Genomic DNA, 16,433 nt, shown 5'->3' with positions numbered 1-16,433 from the left:
GCTACATGTCATGCAGTGAAGATTCAAGGACAAAAGTCATGGTCCCTGCTGTGAGAAACCCACAATACAGTAGTGCCGTAGGCAATTACAGAAGAACTACGGTCCGCTCACATCAGCATGTAAGAACATACTGGTCTAGGACACATCAATACAGGTTTATATTGAGTGTATGTGAGGTCTCCCAGCTTAAAGCGTTCATAATAACCCTATGATTAAAAAAGAAAAAGCAGGGCTGCCTGGGTGGCTCAGTCCGTTAAGCATCCAGCTCTTGATTTCAGCTCAGGTCATGATCTCACAGTCTGTGGGATCGAGCCCCGTGACAGGCTCTGTGCTGGCAGCATGGAGCCTGCTTGGGATTATCTCTCCCCACCCCCTCTGCCTCTCCCTGCTCACACACTCTCTCTCTCAAAATAAATAAATAAACTTAAAAACTCCAAAAAGCAGTATTATCTGGTATTTTGTCAATCATAGGATTATACAAACTAGCATTTTTGATGTTCTCTTCCCTTCCAGAAACACAAATATTGGCCATACTTATCTAAAATAATTGTCAGAACAGCCTGGTATCCTATATCCTGCATGAGTCAGAATCTCTGAAGGTAAATTGCACGTGTCCTGAAAATTTAAATACTAATTCTGTTATATGTACACATTCTGCCTCAAATAATAAGTGCTAGATACTGTGCTGAGCACTAACACACTATCTCATTTTAGCATCAAATATACAACAAAAAAAGTAGATGTCATTACTAATATTTTTTCAGGTAAGGAAATTTGGTCTAAGAGAAGTAGTAAACTAGGCTTTACATCTAATCTGTCTACCTCAGTCTATACTTTTATCACCTCTTTAATTCGATTTTTGATAAATATTTTAAGGATTGTCTTAAATGTTTAAACGTTCTTTACTTAGATCCTCCCCCCACCTCCTGCCCCCATGCCAAGCAAGGCAAACATTCTCTCTTTTTTAAAGATTTTATTGTTTTATTTTATTTTATTTTATTTGCTATTCATCTCTGAATAAATTTCTACTGTGCTCTTCATCCTCATCAAAATGTGCTTAAACTGTGTCCTCCCTTAGAATTTCTGAGGGCAGACATCACGTGTTAATCCTTCATTTATCTCTTAGTTCAGTTCCTGGCACACAGTTAGGGTTCAGAAATACATGTTTATCTGAACTAAAGATGGGGTTTGATACCACAGTGGGAGTTTGAGTGGTCATGGCTCCAGGCTTAGAGCACAATGACATCTTTAAGCTGTGACCAAAAGCCTCAGCAATGCCTGGTGATTTGTGGAGAGGGATGCTGTGGACACACCCATTGCCTCCAGGATATTCTAATGACAGTGAGCGTTTGTTTCATGTTAGAAAATGGTGAGCTCGATGCATATAAGTTTTTCTCTAACATTCAGAGTCAGGACCTTCTGAGGAGCAGGGGTCAGGTAAAGTAAGGCAGAAGCTCTTTTGTGCTTGTATAGCCTGGTGATTCCACCACTATTCTGGCTCTTATCTCCATCATAGTTTCAGAAGGAGAGACAAAGACAGACACAGACAGAGAAAGAGACTGAGGTTCACAGCCTCCTGCTATTGCCTAGGTCTAGAGCCTTCAGGGAGTAAGTTCTGCGAATTTCACATTCCTTATAGTGTGTTTTCCTTCCAAGGTTAATAAGAGATTTAAATGACAAAATATTTATGTACATTGTGAGAAAATGTGGCCTTCTGCCCATTATGTAGAAAATGTTGAATAATTGATAGCTGTTGACATTGTGACATTTTTAGACTGACCTCTTTGAAGCCAGGAGTTATGCCATGTCTATCTTTATGGCCCTGATGACAAAGCCAAGTCCAGCTTAGAGGAGTGAATTGAGAAAGAATTAATAAAAGTAATAGCATTTTTCTATTCTTTTGTCTAAAGGCCCTTGACCTTTAGGAAGCTGAGGTCATACATCAGCAGATTTTTACTAGACACACATTTGTATTTTTAATTATTAATCACATACTTTATTTGAATTGACTCTTTTATTTACCACTTTGTCTAAGTGATAGTAAACATAATCATTCTCATTATAAACTAATTTGAAAGGTAATTTTCCAATTAATAAATATATACCAATGCAAATTGTGTTTCTCTGATAAAATAATTATAATAGCTGCCAACAACTCTGGAAAGAAAACAAAGGCATTTATTTGTTAGTGGCAACACCTAATGAAAGATTTGATGGGCTAAACTAGAAAAATTGACAGGCGCAATTCCCCCCACAAGAACAATTTGTTACTGATGATGAAACTGAGAAATAACCAGAATGAAGGTTGTGAGATTCACAGTGAAAGCCCTCAGGGTAAAATTAATTTCTTTATAACACAGTTTAAAGGCACACACAAGGAAATTGCTTGTGCCAGATGGGATAGGAAAGGCATTGTGAATAAAAATGAGCATCTCTCTTCTGCTTACAAATATTTAAATTAAGATGATACCAGCATGTCTAGTTAATGGAATAACAATATTGATGGTTGCACAACTTTCTAAAGATTTTCTTGTTCTTTTTAAATGGACTTGTCCACGCACCGAAATATTTTAGCAATATATTAAACCTGGCTCTTGTTACCAGAGCACATGCTATTCTCTTTGAATGATTGTTGCAGGCAGAACAGGAAGAAACAATGGCTAAGGGGCTGGATTTAGAGTCAGAGAACCCAAGCAGCTCTTGTTCAGGCTCTGACATGGAGTGGAAGGAGGCGAGGCAAGTCACAGTCCTCCAAGGGACAGTTTCTTCCATTAGTAGGAAGGGAAGGTGTTCCCATCCTCATTCATCAACTAACTTCCATGAGGATTAAATGAGACAGATAACAAAGGCAAACATCTCGTGTGAAACCCATAAAGCATTATGTGTGTAGACTCTGATTTTGTGGCTTATTTTTCTGGAAATGGTCTGGAAATGATCTCCAGTGTTCAGATCCTGTATCTGATCTGAACTGTTGGTTGACAGCTGCTAGCTTTCTTCCTGTTATAATCTCATGCATTTTTATACATAACATTTTAAATCTAATCATTGAGGATTTATCTGATGGTGAGCTCTCTCTGCTCTAAAGCACCTCTAATAGTTACTTAGTATTTCTCGTATACCACCATTTATCTTCCTATTCATGTGCCCTCTCCACTTGGCTGTGACATCAACTCTTGAATATTAACACTCCTACTACTAATAGCTTACACTTATTGTTTACTATATGCCAGGCACTGTGCTAAGCATTTTAAGTAGATGATGACATTTAACAAGTAGCAGAAAATGCATCCTATTTTTCAGTGGGGTCACATCATACATCTGCTATTTAATGTGAATTAACATTTCACACTCATCAGTTCCCATTCTCCAAAAAATGAGAGATGAAAGCTATAGAAATATAAATTTATATGAACATTTTCCTTCCATTTCACTCAGTTAGCCTATGCCCCAGAGTGAGAGGGGAGAGGCGAATATGCTCTTTCCCCAGCTGAAGTCACTTTTCATACAGCTTTCACAGTGTGAGCACCTAGCTGTCGATTATAATGACTAAAGACTGTGAATGTAGTCTATATACTTTAGCGGATACTAACCTAAGGGAATTTCCAATGCCAGAGCAGAAACTGGTTGTATTAGACTTCTTAAGAGAAGACATGTCAGTCTCCAATGTGAAACTTCCCAAGGAATTTTCAAGGCTAATTTGACAGTATGCAGTTTTTGCCATATATGTTGACTTACCAATGAAGTGAGAGGGAAGAGCCTCAGATAGAAGTTAAAGAAAGGGCTTTTAAATTTCAATCAGAAAGGAGGGAAATATGTGAAACGGTTAGTAGTATGGAAGAGTAAGGGAGTATATAAATTAAGGAAATGTTGTAGAGTTGTCCAGCAATGGTAAAAATCGGCTATGCATTTGTGATTTTGACTTCAAAGTGTGACAAATGAGTCTGTGGCCATACCAACTTGAATGTGCCCAATCTTGTCTGATCTTGGAAGCTAAGCAGAATCTAGCCTGGTTAGTACTTGGATGGGAGACTGCCTGGGAATTTCAGGTGCTGAAGGCTTTAAAAAATAGTGTGACAAATGAGCATGATTATGCTTTTTCTCCCAATACAATTAGCAACTAAAGTACAGAGGAAGAAGTAGGTAGAAAATTGTGATTAATAGAAGGTGGAGAGGGGGAAAAGGATATATGGGTATATACAAGAGGGTTATTTTAATGCTAGGCATGGAGTCTGAGCTGGGTAAAAAGAAAGTGAGGACATGGATTGAGAGAGTGAATAATGAAAAAAAAAATGGTGGGGTCAATGTACTGAAAGTCCCAGTGTAGTCAAATAATCTTGGATTAACCACAAATTTGCTACGCTCATCAGCTCTTTTTTCTTTTTCAATTAATGGTGCCATCTTCTTCCAATCTCGGAAGGAAGAATCCTAGGACCAATACTCTATTTCTACATCTTACTCAACCCCTTCCACCTCATGATACTCACTTAATAACCAAAAATAGTAGCTTCAATATTCTGATGTTTCATATCTGTATTATCTAGAAGACTCATAGCTTCTCTCTGCCTTGTATAAGCCATTGCCACCCTATCCCTTTCTACCACCTACATTATTTCCAGGATGACTTGGTAGCAGGAAAATTATGCCATGGCTTCCAACAGATTTTGGGGTTAAGAGAACATAAAGGCCTTCATGACCTGGCCTTTGCCCACTGCTTCATCACCACATTCCCTCTCCCAGTTGCATTGCCACACACCCATTCGTTGCTCCAGCCATACCTGCAGTTTCCACAATCAGTCCATAATTTTTTTCTGTTTCTCTCTGGCCTTTTCCATGAAACTGCATCTAACAGCCTCAGTCTTCAACACATGTCTGCTAGGATGAATTCCCTGAACAACACTTTTGGAATGTAATTATTTGTTAATCACCTTCCATTTCAAAAGGTGACATATGATTTTCTAGTCTCTTAAAGTAGATTATAAGGATTCTGAGATAGGAATTGCATATTGTATGTAATATTCTATTCCTTATAGCACCTAACGTAGTTTTAAATACAAAGGAAGTACTAAAAAGTGCTTGCTGGAAAAAATACATAAATAATTGAATACATGAATAAATGAAAAAACTTCTTTGAAGCAAACCTCCACTTTTAAAATATTTTTTAAATTTAAATTCAAGTTAGTTAACATACAGTGCAGTGTTAGTTTCAGAAGTAGAACCCAGTGATTCTTCACTTACATATAACACCCAGTGCTCATCCCAGAAAGTGCCCTCCTTAATGCCTATCACCCATTTAGCCCACACCCCCACCCATACCCCTTCCAGTAACCCTGTTTGTTCTCTGTATTTAAGAGCCTCTTATGCTTTGCCTCCCTCTCTGCTTTTATCTTATTTTGTTTTCCTTCCCTTCTCCTATGTTCACCTGTTTTGTTTCTTAAATTCCACATATGAGTGAAATCATGTTACTTATCTTTATCTGACTGACTTATTTTGCTTAGTATAATGCACCCTAGTTCCATCTACATTGTTGCAAATGGCAAGATTTCATCCTTTCTGATAGCCAAGTAATATTTCATTGTATACACGTACCACATCTTCATCCATTTGTCAGTTGATGGACATTTGGGTTCTTTCCATACTTTGGCTATTGTTGATAGTGCTGCTATAAACATTGGGGTGCATATGCCCCTTTGAATCAGCATTTTTGTATCTTTTGGATAAGTATCTAGTAGTGCAATTGCTGAGTCATAGGGTAGTTCTATTTTTAATTTTTTGAGGAACTTCCATACTGTTTTCCAGAGTGGCTGCAACAGTTTGCATTCCCACAAGTAGGGCAAATGGGTTCCCTTTTCTCTGCATCCTCACCAACATCTCTTATTTCCAGAGTTGTTCATTTTAGCCATTCTTTCAGGTGTGAGGCGGTATCTCATTGTGGTTTTGATCTGTATTTCTCTGATGATGAGTGATGTTGAGCATCTTTTCATATGTCTGTAGCCATCTGGATGTCTATTGGAAAGACATCTATTGGATGGAAAACTGTCTTGGAAAACTGTCTATTCGTGTCTTCTGCCCATTTTTTACTGGATTATTTGGGGTTTTTTTGGGGGGGTTGTTGAATTTGATACTTTATAGATTTGGGACACTAACTCTTTATCTGTTATGTCATTTGCAAATATCTTCTCTATTCCATCAGTTGCCTTTTAGTTTTGTTGATTGTTTCCTTAGCTGTGCAGAAGCTTTTTATCTTGATGAGGTCCCAGTAGTTCATTTTTTGCTTTTGTTTCCTTTGCCTCTGGAGACGTGTCAAGTAAGAAGTTGCTGCGGCCAAGGTCAAAGAGGTTGCTGCCTGTTTTCTCCTCTAGGATTTGGATGGTTTCCTGTCTTACCTTTAGGTCTTTCCTTCATTTTGAGTTTATTTTTGTGTATGGTAGAAAAAAGTGGTCTGGTTTCATTCTTCTGCATGTCACTGTCCAGTTTTCCAGGCACCATTTGCTGCAAAGACTATCTTTTTTCCATTGGGTATTCTTTCCTGCTTTGTCAAAGATGATTTGGCCATACATTTGTGGGTCCACATCTGGGTTCTTTGTCCTGTTCCATTGATCCATGTGTCTGTTTTTTGAAGCAAAGCTCCACTTTTGTGATTTGATAGTGATTATTTTCCTCTGATGAGTAAAAATATGAATTATGGCTCAGCAGAAGGACATTTTATTTTATTATTTTAAAATTTTCTTTACCTTTATTTATTTTCAGAGAGAGAGAGAGAGCAGTGGAGGGGCAGAGAGAGAGGGGGAGAGAGAGATAATCCTAAGCAGGCTCCACACTGCCAGTGCAGAGCCCCATGTGCAGCTAGAACTCACAAACTGCGACATCACGACCTGAGTTGAAATCAGTTGGATGCTTAACAGACTGAGCCACCCTGGCACCCCAGAAGAGCATTCTAAATATCTTGTGAACTTGCAAGGTATTTCACCATAAATAGTCTGGAGAGAAAGTCTTCTTAAAATACTTGAAAAGCTATAGATTTGGAAGTTCAGATTCACTTTGATAGTTTGCTGTTAGTTTGCTGTTTTTTGGATATTATTTCATTGATATTGGAGAGGATGACTTCGTTAATTCATTCATAAAATATTACTGAATGTTAATAATAAACTAGACATATGGGAGATGCTGCAGATTACAATGGTTAGCCAAAACAGACAGTAATGCTCTAATGAAATGTACAATCTTGTAGAGAAGACAAATTTAATATTTAACTATTCACACAAATAAACGCAATTTGTAAATGTTATAACCCTATGAAGGAGAAGAACATGGTCCTGTAAACACTCATAAAGGAGAGTTGAATTAGTGTGGCTGTAGAGGAAGTTGGTTTGTTTGTTTGTTTTTAACTTTTTTAACATTTATTTATTTTTGAGAGACAGAGATAGAGCATGAGCAGGGGAGGGGCAGAGAGAGAGGGAGACACAGAATCTAAAGCAGGCTCCAGGCTCTGAGCTGTCAGCACCAAGCCTGATGCAGGGCTCGAACTCATGAACCATGAGATCATGACCTGAGTTGAAGTCAGACGCTCAACCGTCTGAGCCACTCAGGCACCCCAAAGAAGTGGTTCTTGAACAGGGATATTCTTTGCCTCCCTGAAGCCTCAGTTTCTTCATCTCTAGAGTGGAAATAGAGAACTGCCATGGAGTTTGAATAAAATAATAACTATGAAAGGGCTCTACAACTATATATTTTTATTTCCATTGCATTTATACCTAATCTAGATATCATTTTTCTTCTTTTCCAAAAAAGAGGAAGACTTTCTTGTAATAAAAGTTCAAAGCCTCAGAAAGCCTTTGTTTTGTTCAGTGAATTATTTTATTTTTACTTTTTGAAGTAAAATAAATATACCACCTATGCTTTTTAAGCCTTCAAGTTTTTTTAACCTCTCACTTCAAATTTTCCAGAGATTGATCCCAGATCATCATTGCATAAATTTTGATCAGATAAATCAGCAGAAATAGGTAGCAAATCAATGGATTCAGTAAACATTGGCACATCCTGTCCCATCTTAGATAATACCGGTTTAGGGGCTAGAAGAAGGTTATGTCGAGCCTCTCTGTCACCGCCTTACCTCATAACTGGGGCTTCTTGGGCATCTTGCTCTGTTTCATTGTAGTTTCCCTCAGAGTCTCGAGCATGGTAGCATGGCTAGCTGGGCTCTTACATGAGAACTCAGAGCTGCAAGGGTTCATGTCCTGAAAGAAAGAGAAAGCCAGGCAGAAACTTTTCATAGCCTAGCCTTGAAAGTCATGTAACAGTCTAGTCATCCAAATTTGATTATGCATTCCAATGTTGGTAAATACTACATAAGTATAATTCTTGGTGTTATTTTTTCTTCAACATAAGTTACTTTAGAGTCATTCCCAATAGAAGGAATAGCTTTATTTCCTTAATTCTAAATGGGGGCATATGCATTACAAATGACATTTTCTCCTTAGTTATATTTTTGCATATAGTGTCACAAAAAGAAACAACTTAATTACATTTAATATTACACTTAATAATTGATCTTTTTTGAAAGAATACATGAAATTTGGATGCTTTTGCTAATCACACCAAAAGATTCTCCTGAAAATTAGCTTTGTAGGAGAAAGAAAATACTAAGGATATGAGCAGACATAGTAAATTTACTGAACAGTATAAGAGCCTCAGATTAACTTTTAAAATCTCAAAGTAATTCCTTTCTACAACTAAAGAAAAATTTCAAAATTTCATGGGAAGATGCAGATTATCTTCCAAAATATTACTTAATGATTAAACATAGAGAAATATGACTGTTCAGAAGAATGGGGACATATTCGTTTATTATAACTTTGAAAAAACCTAATTTTTGTGATCCCAGAAAATATGATTAAATGATGAGTTTTGGTGGAAATGAATACTAATTGTGTGTAGAAATATCAATTCTTTCCTTTTTACTTAGTGACAGAAACTCCAATTTGAAACTTGAAATAATGTTTACATTCCAGGGACTCGTTTACATCTAGGTATGGCCACGGGACTAAGCAAAACATGCAACTTTAGGAAAACTTGGCTAATGGAAGAAGGCATGCTTTTCCTTGTCCAGTACTCCCAAAGAACGGTTAGAATATGAACTTGGTGAGGGAGCCTCTGAACAGCCACCCCGATGCATGTGGCGCCATTATTACCAGGGGCAGGTCGATGTGAGTGAATGAGCTAGGGTTGCTGATGGTTGTGGGACCCCCAATGCTAGAGCTGTCCTGCCTGCGCAAGCTTTCATGTGAGAGAGAAATAAATATCTACTTTGTTTAAGCCACTGTTATTTTGGTTTTTTCAGTTATCTTCAGCAAAACCTATTCCTAATAATAAAGATGTTCTTTAAGCACATGTTTTAGCATATGTTCTCTCTCTCTCTCTCTCTCTCTCTCTCTCTCTCTCTCTCTCTCCTCCCTGCTTCTCAGGTGGAAACACTCTTCGATCTCTACCTTAACTCTCTTATTTATCTCATCTTTTTTTTTTTCTTTTGCCTGTTTCCCCTCCTTCCCTTAAATATCAATAATAGTAATAAATGTATTTTTGTTGTTGTTGAATCATCCCATTACAAGAAGAATTAAAAGATACAGGTTTTATGTTTCCTGTGCTTACTTTTTAAAGCCAGGATATATCATATTTTATATTTTTCCTGAAAACAAATACAAAAAAACACCTCATCACATGAAATTTTTCTCTTGGCTGTGATAGTCTACTGAAGGTTTTTACCTTCCAGTGAGTCAGTGTTTCATGATTGACCAATGTTTTCCCATCCTGGCTAAGGTCACACAAAGGCTATATTTAATGCCTCAAAAGTTTCAACAAATCAATGTTTCCTTACGTTTATGATTTAAAACTCCCTGCCTCAAGGGTCTGTTCTGGAGTGGGAAGCTCTTAAATGTAAGTCATGGCTTGGGAGTGAAACTCTGTTAAAAACAAACATAAAACTCTTCACAGCTGGGAGTTGCCCTTTCATTTTTAGAAATTCATTCTTGTTTCCATAATGTAATAAAGACTTAGCCTCTGATCTCTGGTCATATCTCACAGGTTTTTGCTAAAAAGTGGCTGGCAGAAAATCCACTCTTTATAATTTCAGCTACATTAAATTGTCATTTTAAGGTATTCAAAATGCAATAAACAGAATGTAATAAACTGGAGTACTTAACATCCATCCCTACTGAACACTTAGCCATTATCCTAGAACTAGCCCAGATTCCTGTTTTGCATCTCTATTAAAAGACTACTTCAAACACACAGTCAGGTAATGTACTAAATCTAATTGTACAGGGACCTCTTTAGAGAACAGAATTTGATGCTATCTCTCAATTTTCTAAAATTTGTTTTTTTTCTTTTTCCCCAATAATTAATTTGGTGTAAAGTCTCATTTAACATTTTTTGTAGATGTGACTGAAACTCCTTTGATATCTTTAGAAAAGATTAAAAAGCAATGTATGTTTCACTCTTCTGGGCTTTTTTAAAAATGGCTATGGATTTTAGTTTGTGAGGACTCTGGCTATAACCAAGAAATCTGTTTAATTATATAAAAACAAGGTTTAATTCTATGACATGACTCTGAGATTCTGCCTTTATATATATATCTATATCTATATATATAGGTATATATATATAGATATATATATATATATAGATATATATATCTCATACCCCATCACTTAACCCTTAAACATAGCTATTATACAAAATGTTATACTAAATCTTCTCTTATTTTTGGATGTTGCAGGACAAACTAGCCTTAATTGCTGTACCTGTAAAATGGGAGATTAAAAAAAAAAAGTGTGTGCTGTTCTGAAAGTTAAATAATGTACAATGCACTATGAAATACAGTGTAAGATCATTGAAGGCTTATTGCTATTTCCCCTGCTTCCAGTGTCTGCATGATACCTGAGGTATTGGGATTTCATGTAACTCTATCCCAAATATTTTCTGTAGGAAAATCAAAGGCGATTTACTTTGTAAATATTGAAAATCCTAAGTAGATCTATTTCCTTCAGGCTTCCTTTTTATTATTGTGACTCCTTCTGCTGGCTGCCTTTCTTGATCCCATGGTCTTTGTTCATTTTGTCCAAAGACAGTGGTGGCAATAATAGAAAAATTAGAATTATGGATTCTTGGTATTTTTCCCTGATCAAATGAGTAGGAAATGGAGTGCAAAAATGCAAAGACAAAAACAAACTAAAACCCCCCATGAGATAAGGTTGTTATAAAATCACAATCCAGGGGCGTCTGGCTGGCTCAGTTGGTTAAGGATCCAATTGTTGGTTTTGGCTCAAGTCATGATCTTGTGGTTCCTGAGTTCAAGCCCCACACTGGGTTCTGCACTAACAGTGTGGAGCCTGTTTGGGATTCTATCTCTCCCTCTCTCTCTGCTCCTCCCCTGCTCGTCCTCACTCTTTCTATCAAAATAAATAAACTTAAAAAAAAAAAAAAAAGACCAGCATCCAGTTATCAAGCAAATCTTCCACTGAATCAATTAACAGAATTTGCATTACTGACTGCTGGATGATGAGGAAATATCACCCACTCAATCACAGTCTAGCACCTGATGGAGCGCAAGTTTCTTTATATTTTTTTCCCTTGGCTTACTCCAAGGAGAGAAGGGATAGAAGGAAGAGACGATACAGGAAAGTATGGAACTCTGTCCTAAATTTTCTTCTTTTCTATACTCTCTCCCTAGGTGATAGCATTTATTACTATGACTGTTAAAGCTGTGTACATGCCATTGACTCCAGAATGTATATCTTTACTTCAGATCTGAAACTCAGGATTATTTATCCAATGAACTACCTGGCATCTCCTCTGAGAGGTCTTATAGACATGCCAAGATGAGGATGCCCCAAATGAAACCTATCACCACTTTCCTACTCTATTCTAACAATTCCCCTCAATCTTCTTATTGAGTTAAATATCATAATCCACTTAGATGTTCGTGCCAAAAACCTGAGAACCATTTTTAAACATTCTACCCTCTTATCATGTTCATTCTGTTTGTCAATTCTATCTTCAAAATACATCCAGAACCTGGCCCCCACTTGCCACCTTTGCAGATATCATCTCCATCCTTTCTCACGCAGAGTACTGCATAGTCTCTTACCCGCTTTTTTCTCTTGCCCACCTTCCTTTTCTCAACACACACAGTTTATTCTATACATGGAAGCCAAAGTGATATTTCAAAAATGCAAATCAGGGTACCTGGGTGGCTCAGTTGCTTAAGCATCTGACTCTTGACTTCAGCTCAGGTTATGATCTCACGGTCATGAGATTGAGCCTTGTGTCAGGCTCCACACTGTCATGGAGCCTGCTTAAGATTCTCTCTCTCCCTCTCCCTCTGCACCTTCACCCTGTGCATGTGTGTGCTCTCTCTCTCAATAAATACATATATACATACATACACACATACATACATACATACATAAAATAAAGGGGTGCCTGGGTGGCTCAGTCGGTTAAGCATCCAACTCTTGGTTTCAGCCCAGGTCATGATCTTATGGTTAGTGAGCTTGAGTCCTGCATTGGGCTCCATGCTGACAGTGTGGAGCCTGCTTGGGATTCTCTCTTCTTCCTTTCTCTCTGCCCCTCCTACGTGTGTTCTCTCTCTCCCAAAATAAATAAATAAATAAACTTAGAAAAAATAAAGAAAATAAAAGATGCAAATCAGATTATTTTGCCCTGTTTAAAACCTCCCTACAACCATGTCTTCAACTTAGTGTTAATACTGTTTTTACTCTTGCTCATTATATTTCTGCCATCCTGGTCTTTCCTATTCTTCAAATGCATCAAGTGCTCTCCTACGTTGGGACCTCTGTTCTCTGCCTGGAATGTTCTCCACAGCCCACTCTTCACCTGGCTGGCTGGATTTACCCTTCCAGTCTCTGTTTACATGTTGTTTCTTCAGAGACACTTCCACTAACTATGGTGTTATTTTCTCTCATGATAGCCTTTACTTTCCCTAAGAGATTTACAAAAGTTCAGAGCCAAGATCATGACAGTTAGAGGCAATGTTGGCTCACTTGTAAGCTTATTAATTCCAGGATACCCTTACCCCTTTGCCTCTCCTTTTCCCTGCTGGGACACAGGCAGGTTGTACTCTCACTGTTCTTCTTCCTGTGTCAAGCTATGGACTAAGGTAGCTTCGTGAATTATTTAATTTTGTTTGAGAATGTTCTTTCATTAGATACAAAATCTATTCTATTACCTAATGTTCCTTCCCTAGTTATCCCTTCTGAATGCTCCAAGCAAATGCTCTTGGGTGTTTGTGTTTTCTAAGACAGAATATCTATTTCTCAGGTTTAAGATAAATGGAAACTTAAAAAAGAAACTAAGCTCCTGCATTATCAAAATCAAAGTGGTTGCCTGTGGGACAGGCATTTTGACCCTATTTATTCAAATCTGTTTGTCTGCCCTCCACATCATTCAATGAAAGACTTAAGGTGTACTACAACAATAATTAATTCTATGAAATTATAATGAAATAGAAAAAATTAGAGGAGTGGGAAAGAAAAGACAAATATGCCAACAGTGAAGGCCTAAATATTTCCTGCAGTTGTATTCCAAGTTGGGTTCTGAGTTTTTTGGAAGAAAAGATGAGAGACTACATGTGTTACATATTTCTTATGATCAGAGAGAAGAAAACAAAATTATGTGGTTCCTTAGAATAATCAAAGCTTTTTCTTGCCCTAATTTCATGTTCCTGTTTCTAATAATGACCTTATTGCTGAAAGCCCCACATAAAAAAACAAAAAAAATATAGCCATAAAACAACAATAACAACAGTAATAACAGCAATAAAACCAATGCAGTGGCATTGATTCTACAGAAGGCTAAGGTAATGAGTTTAAAAAAATATAAGCTGGTGAAAATGATTCATTTCTCCAGGTCACACACAAAGACATATTCAATTATTGCATTCGGTGGTAGTAAACTTTTGACCAACTCTCAGCAATCCATGATGTGTGCAATGGGAGTGCTTAATAAATGCTGAGCCAAGCTTTCAAAGCTCCCAGGCTCCTCCTGGATTGTAAGTATTGCACTTTTGAAGGCTGCTATCTAATAATCTGGTACTTCATTGTGCTTAGTCTGATTCAGTATTGATTAAGTTTTCAGCCCTTTTGAGTTCACCACTCTTTTCTGTCAGTTGAAGATGATTGCCTCTATTTCTGTGCCTTTTCCTGGGAAATGTATCCCTTTCAAAATGCTGCCTGAACCAATTTCTTAGCATTTGAAGGCAGATCAAAGGTATGCTATAATGAAAAAGGGATCATCTACAACACAATTTCTTTAAGTCAAACAAGAACATGTGGATTTATAGATTTCAGGTGGAGAAAACCAATAAGTGAAATTTGCCATAGAAAAATTATACCCGAAGCCATAACAAAAATTCAGTTGCTGTTATCATCCATGATCAGAAATTACATTAATCTCTGTACTCAACTTCTTGCCTCTTACACTGAAGTAAGAAAAAGAACAAAACAACTACATTACTTTTATTCTAGTTGTAGGATCACTGGATTTGAAATTGGTACAGATTTTAGAAGAGTCAGTTTCTCTAAATAGCTGTGGTTTCTTAGGTAAATATATTTAAAATATTCACTATGAACCTAATTTATACAAAAAATAACCACAGAGATTGGACTAGATCACTGGTTCTCAGCTCTATCAGGGCCAGCATCCCTTTTATAACAAATATTTCAATGCCTTCTTTGTTATCCTGAAATGAAGTTTATGTATAATATAATCTACTACAGATATAATTACCCACAAAATAGGTATAATACCCTAACTATACAGATGAATTTAAAAGAAAGTAACTCATCGGGGCGCCCGGGTGGCTCAGCTGGTTGGGCGACTGGTTTGGCTTAGGCCCTCATCTCACAGTTTCCAACAGTGCAAGAGGGTTCCCGTTTCTCCACATCCTTTCCAGCATCTATAGTCTCCTGATTTGTTCATTTTAGCCACTCTGACTGGCGTGAGGTGATATCTGAGTGTGGTTTTGATTTGTATTTCCCTGATGAGGAGCCACATTGAGCATCTTTTCATTTGCCTGTTGGCTATCTGGATGTCTTCTTTACAGAAGTGTCTATTCATGTTTTCTGCCCATTTCTTCACTGGATTATCTGTTTCTCGGGTGTGGAGTTTGGTGAGTTCTTTATAGATTTTGGATACTAGCCCTTTGTCTGATATGTCATTACAAATATCTTTTCCCATTCCTGACGGAATGGAGTCATTTTTAAACATCTGCCAGCTCTGAGAGAGATTTTGTATCAGCAGTTAAGTGAGAGCTTAACTACCTTCCTCCTCCCCAGCCCCAGACTGCTTCTCTTTCCTCTCTCTGCTCTGAACTCAGAAGGCCAGGAAAAGGAATAGTGGCTGCTCTTTAAGTCTGCTGAGTCTTCAGAGTGACTGTTAGTGACATATGGTTCCTTTCCTGAGTAATGTAAGTGAGTTGGGGCACCTGGGTGGCTCAGTCTTTTAAATGTCTGACTTCAGCTCAGGTCATGATCTCACAGTTCATGGGTTCAAGCCCCGCGTTGGGCTCTGTGCTGACAGCTCAGAGCCTGGAGCCTGCTTCCGATTCTGTGTCTCCCTCTCTCTCTACCCCTCTCCCACATGTCTCTCTGTCTCTCTGCCTCTCAAACATAAAGCAAACTAATAAAAAAAAATTAAAAGAAAGTAACTCATAACAAAATAATATGTATATTTCAGTAGGCAAATGTTCAGTTATGGCATGACATATTGAAGTGGTCAGAGAACTGCACTTCCTTATGATGAATGTTTGGATTTATTTCATGCCAGGTGGTCAGGAAACATTCCACAGAAGAAATATAGGAAAATAAGAGACAAGAGTGCACATTTAAATAAGCAAAATAGTGTCAGAGTCAATTAAAAAAAAAAGATCAGACTTATTTGTACATGGTAGGAAAAGGAGAGAAATAACCTTAACTGAAAACAAGCTAACATGCCAAGACAAAGTGGAGATGGAGGAGTAGATACAAGGAGGGCACATATTATAATTGCAAGTGAAGTGCATCCTATTTTCAAGTGTAATATCCAAATAATTATTTTGTGACATGGGAAAAGGTAGCAATAGAAAAAAACAGTTATGCCTTATGTTGCAATCTTTCCATGGGTCTGTAATACTTGAAAGGACCTTAGAAACTGTATCTTTTGACATGTGGTGGGGAATGGACTGGGAAAGTAAACAGTAATGAAAAGGATGTTGAGGAGATGTGTAATAGACCTCTGAGAACAATATTAGAATAAGATCAAAAACCAGCTGAGGCACCTGGGTGGCTCAGTTGGTTGAGCATCCAACTCTTGATTTCGGCTCAGGTCATGCTCTCAGGCTTGTGGGTTTGAGCCCTGCTTCGGCTCCCTGCTGACCGTGG

General features: G+C 37.6%; 1 long non-coding RNA gene and 1 pseudogene across 1 annotated transcript in view; one reads left to right on the top strand and one right to left on the bottom strand.

Annotated features, from left to right (window-relative positions):
• LOC122233168 overlaps window positions 1-16,433 on the bottom strand; it is a 92,636-nt gene that overhangs the window by 24,878 nt on the left and 51,325 nt on the right. The window contains exon 2 of the long non-coding RNA XR_006210652.1: window positions 8,111-8,234. This is a non-coding gene — a long non-coding RNA (uncharacterized LOC122233168). The remainder of the gene's footprint in view (window positions 1-8,110; window positions 8,235-16,433) is intronic.
• On the top strand, window positions 3,940-4,058 carry LOC122233350 (annotated as a pseudogene).

Source organism: Panthera tigris, chromosome D4 (genome assembly GCF_018350195.1).
Source record: "Panthera tigris isolate Pti1 chromosome D4, P.tigris_Pti1_mat1.1, whole genome shotgun sequence".
In the NCBI taxonomy this organism is placed as follows: domain Eukaryota; kingdom Metazoa; phylum Chordata; class Mammalia; order Carnivora; family Felidae; genus Panthera; species Panthera tigris.
The sequence above is the reverse complement of the archived record's forward strand: the minus strand, read 5'-3'. Positions and strand labels throughout refer to the sequence as shown.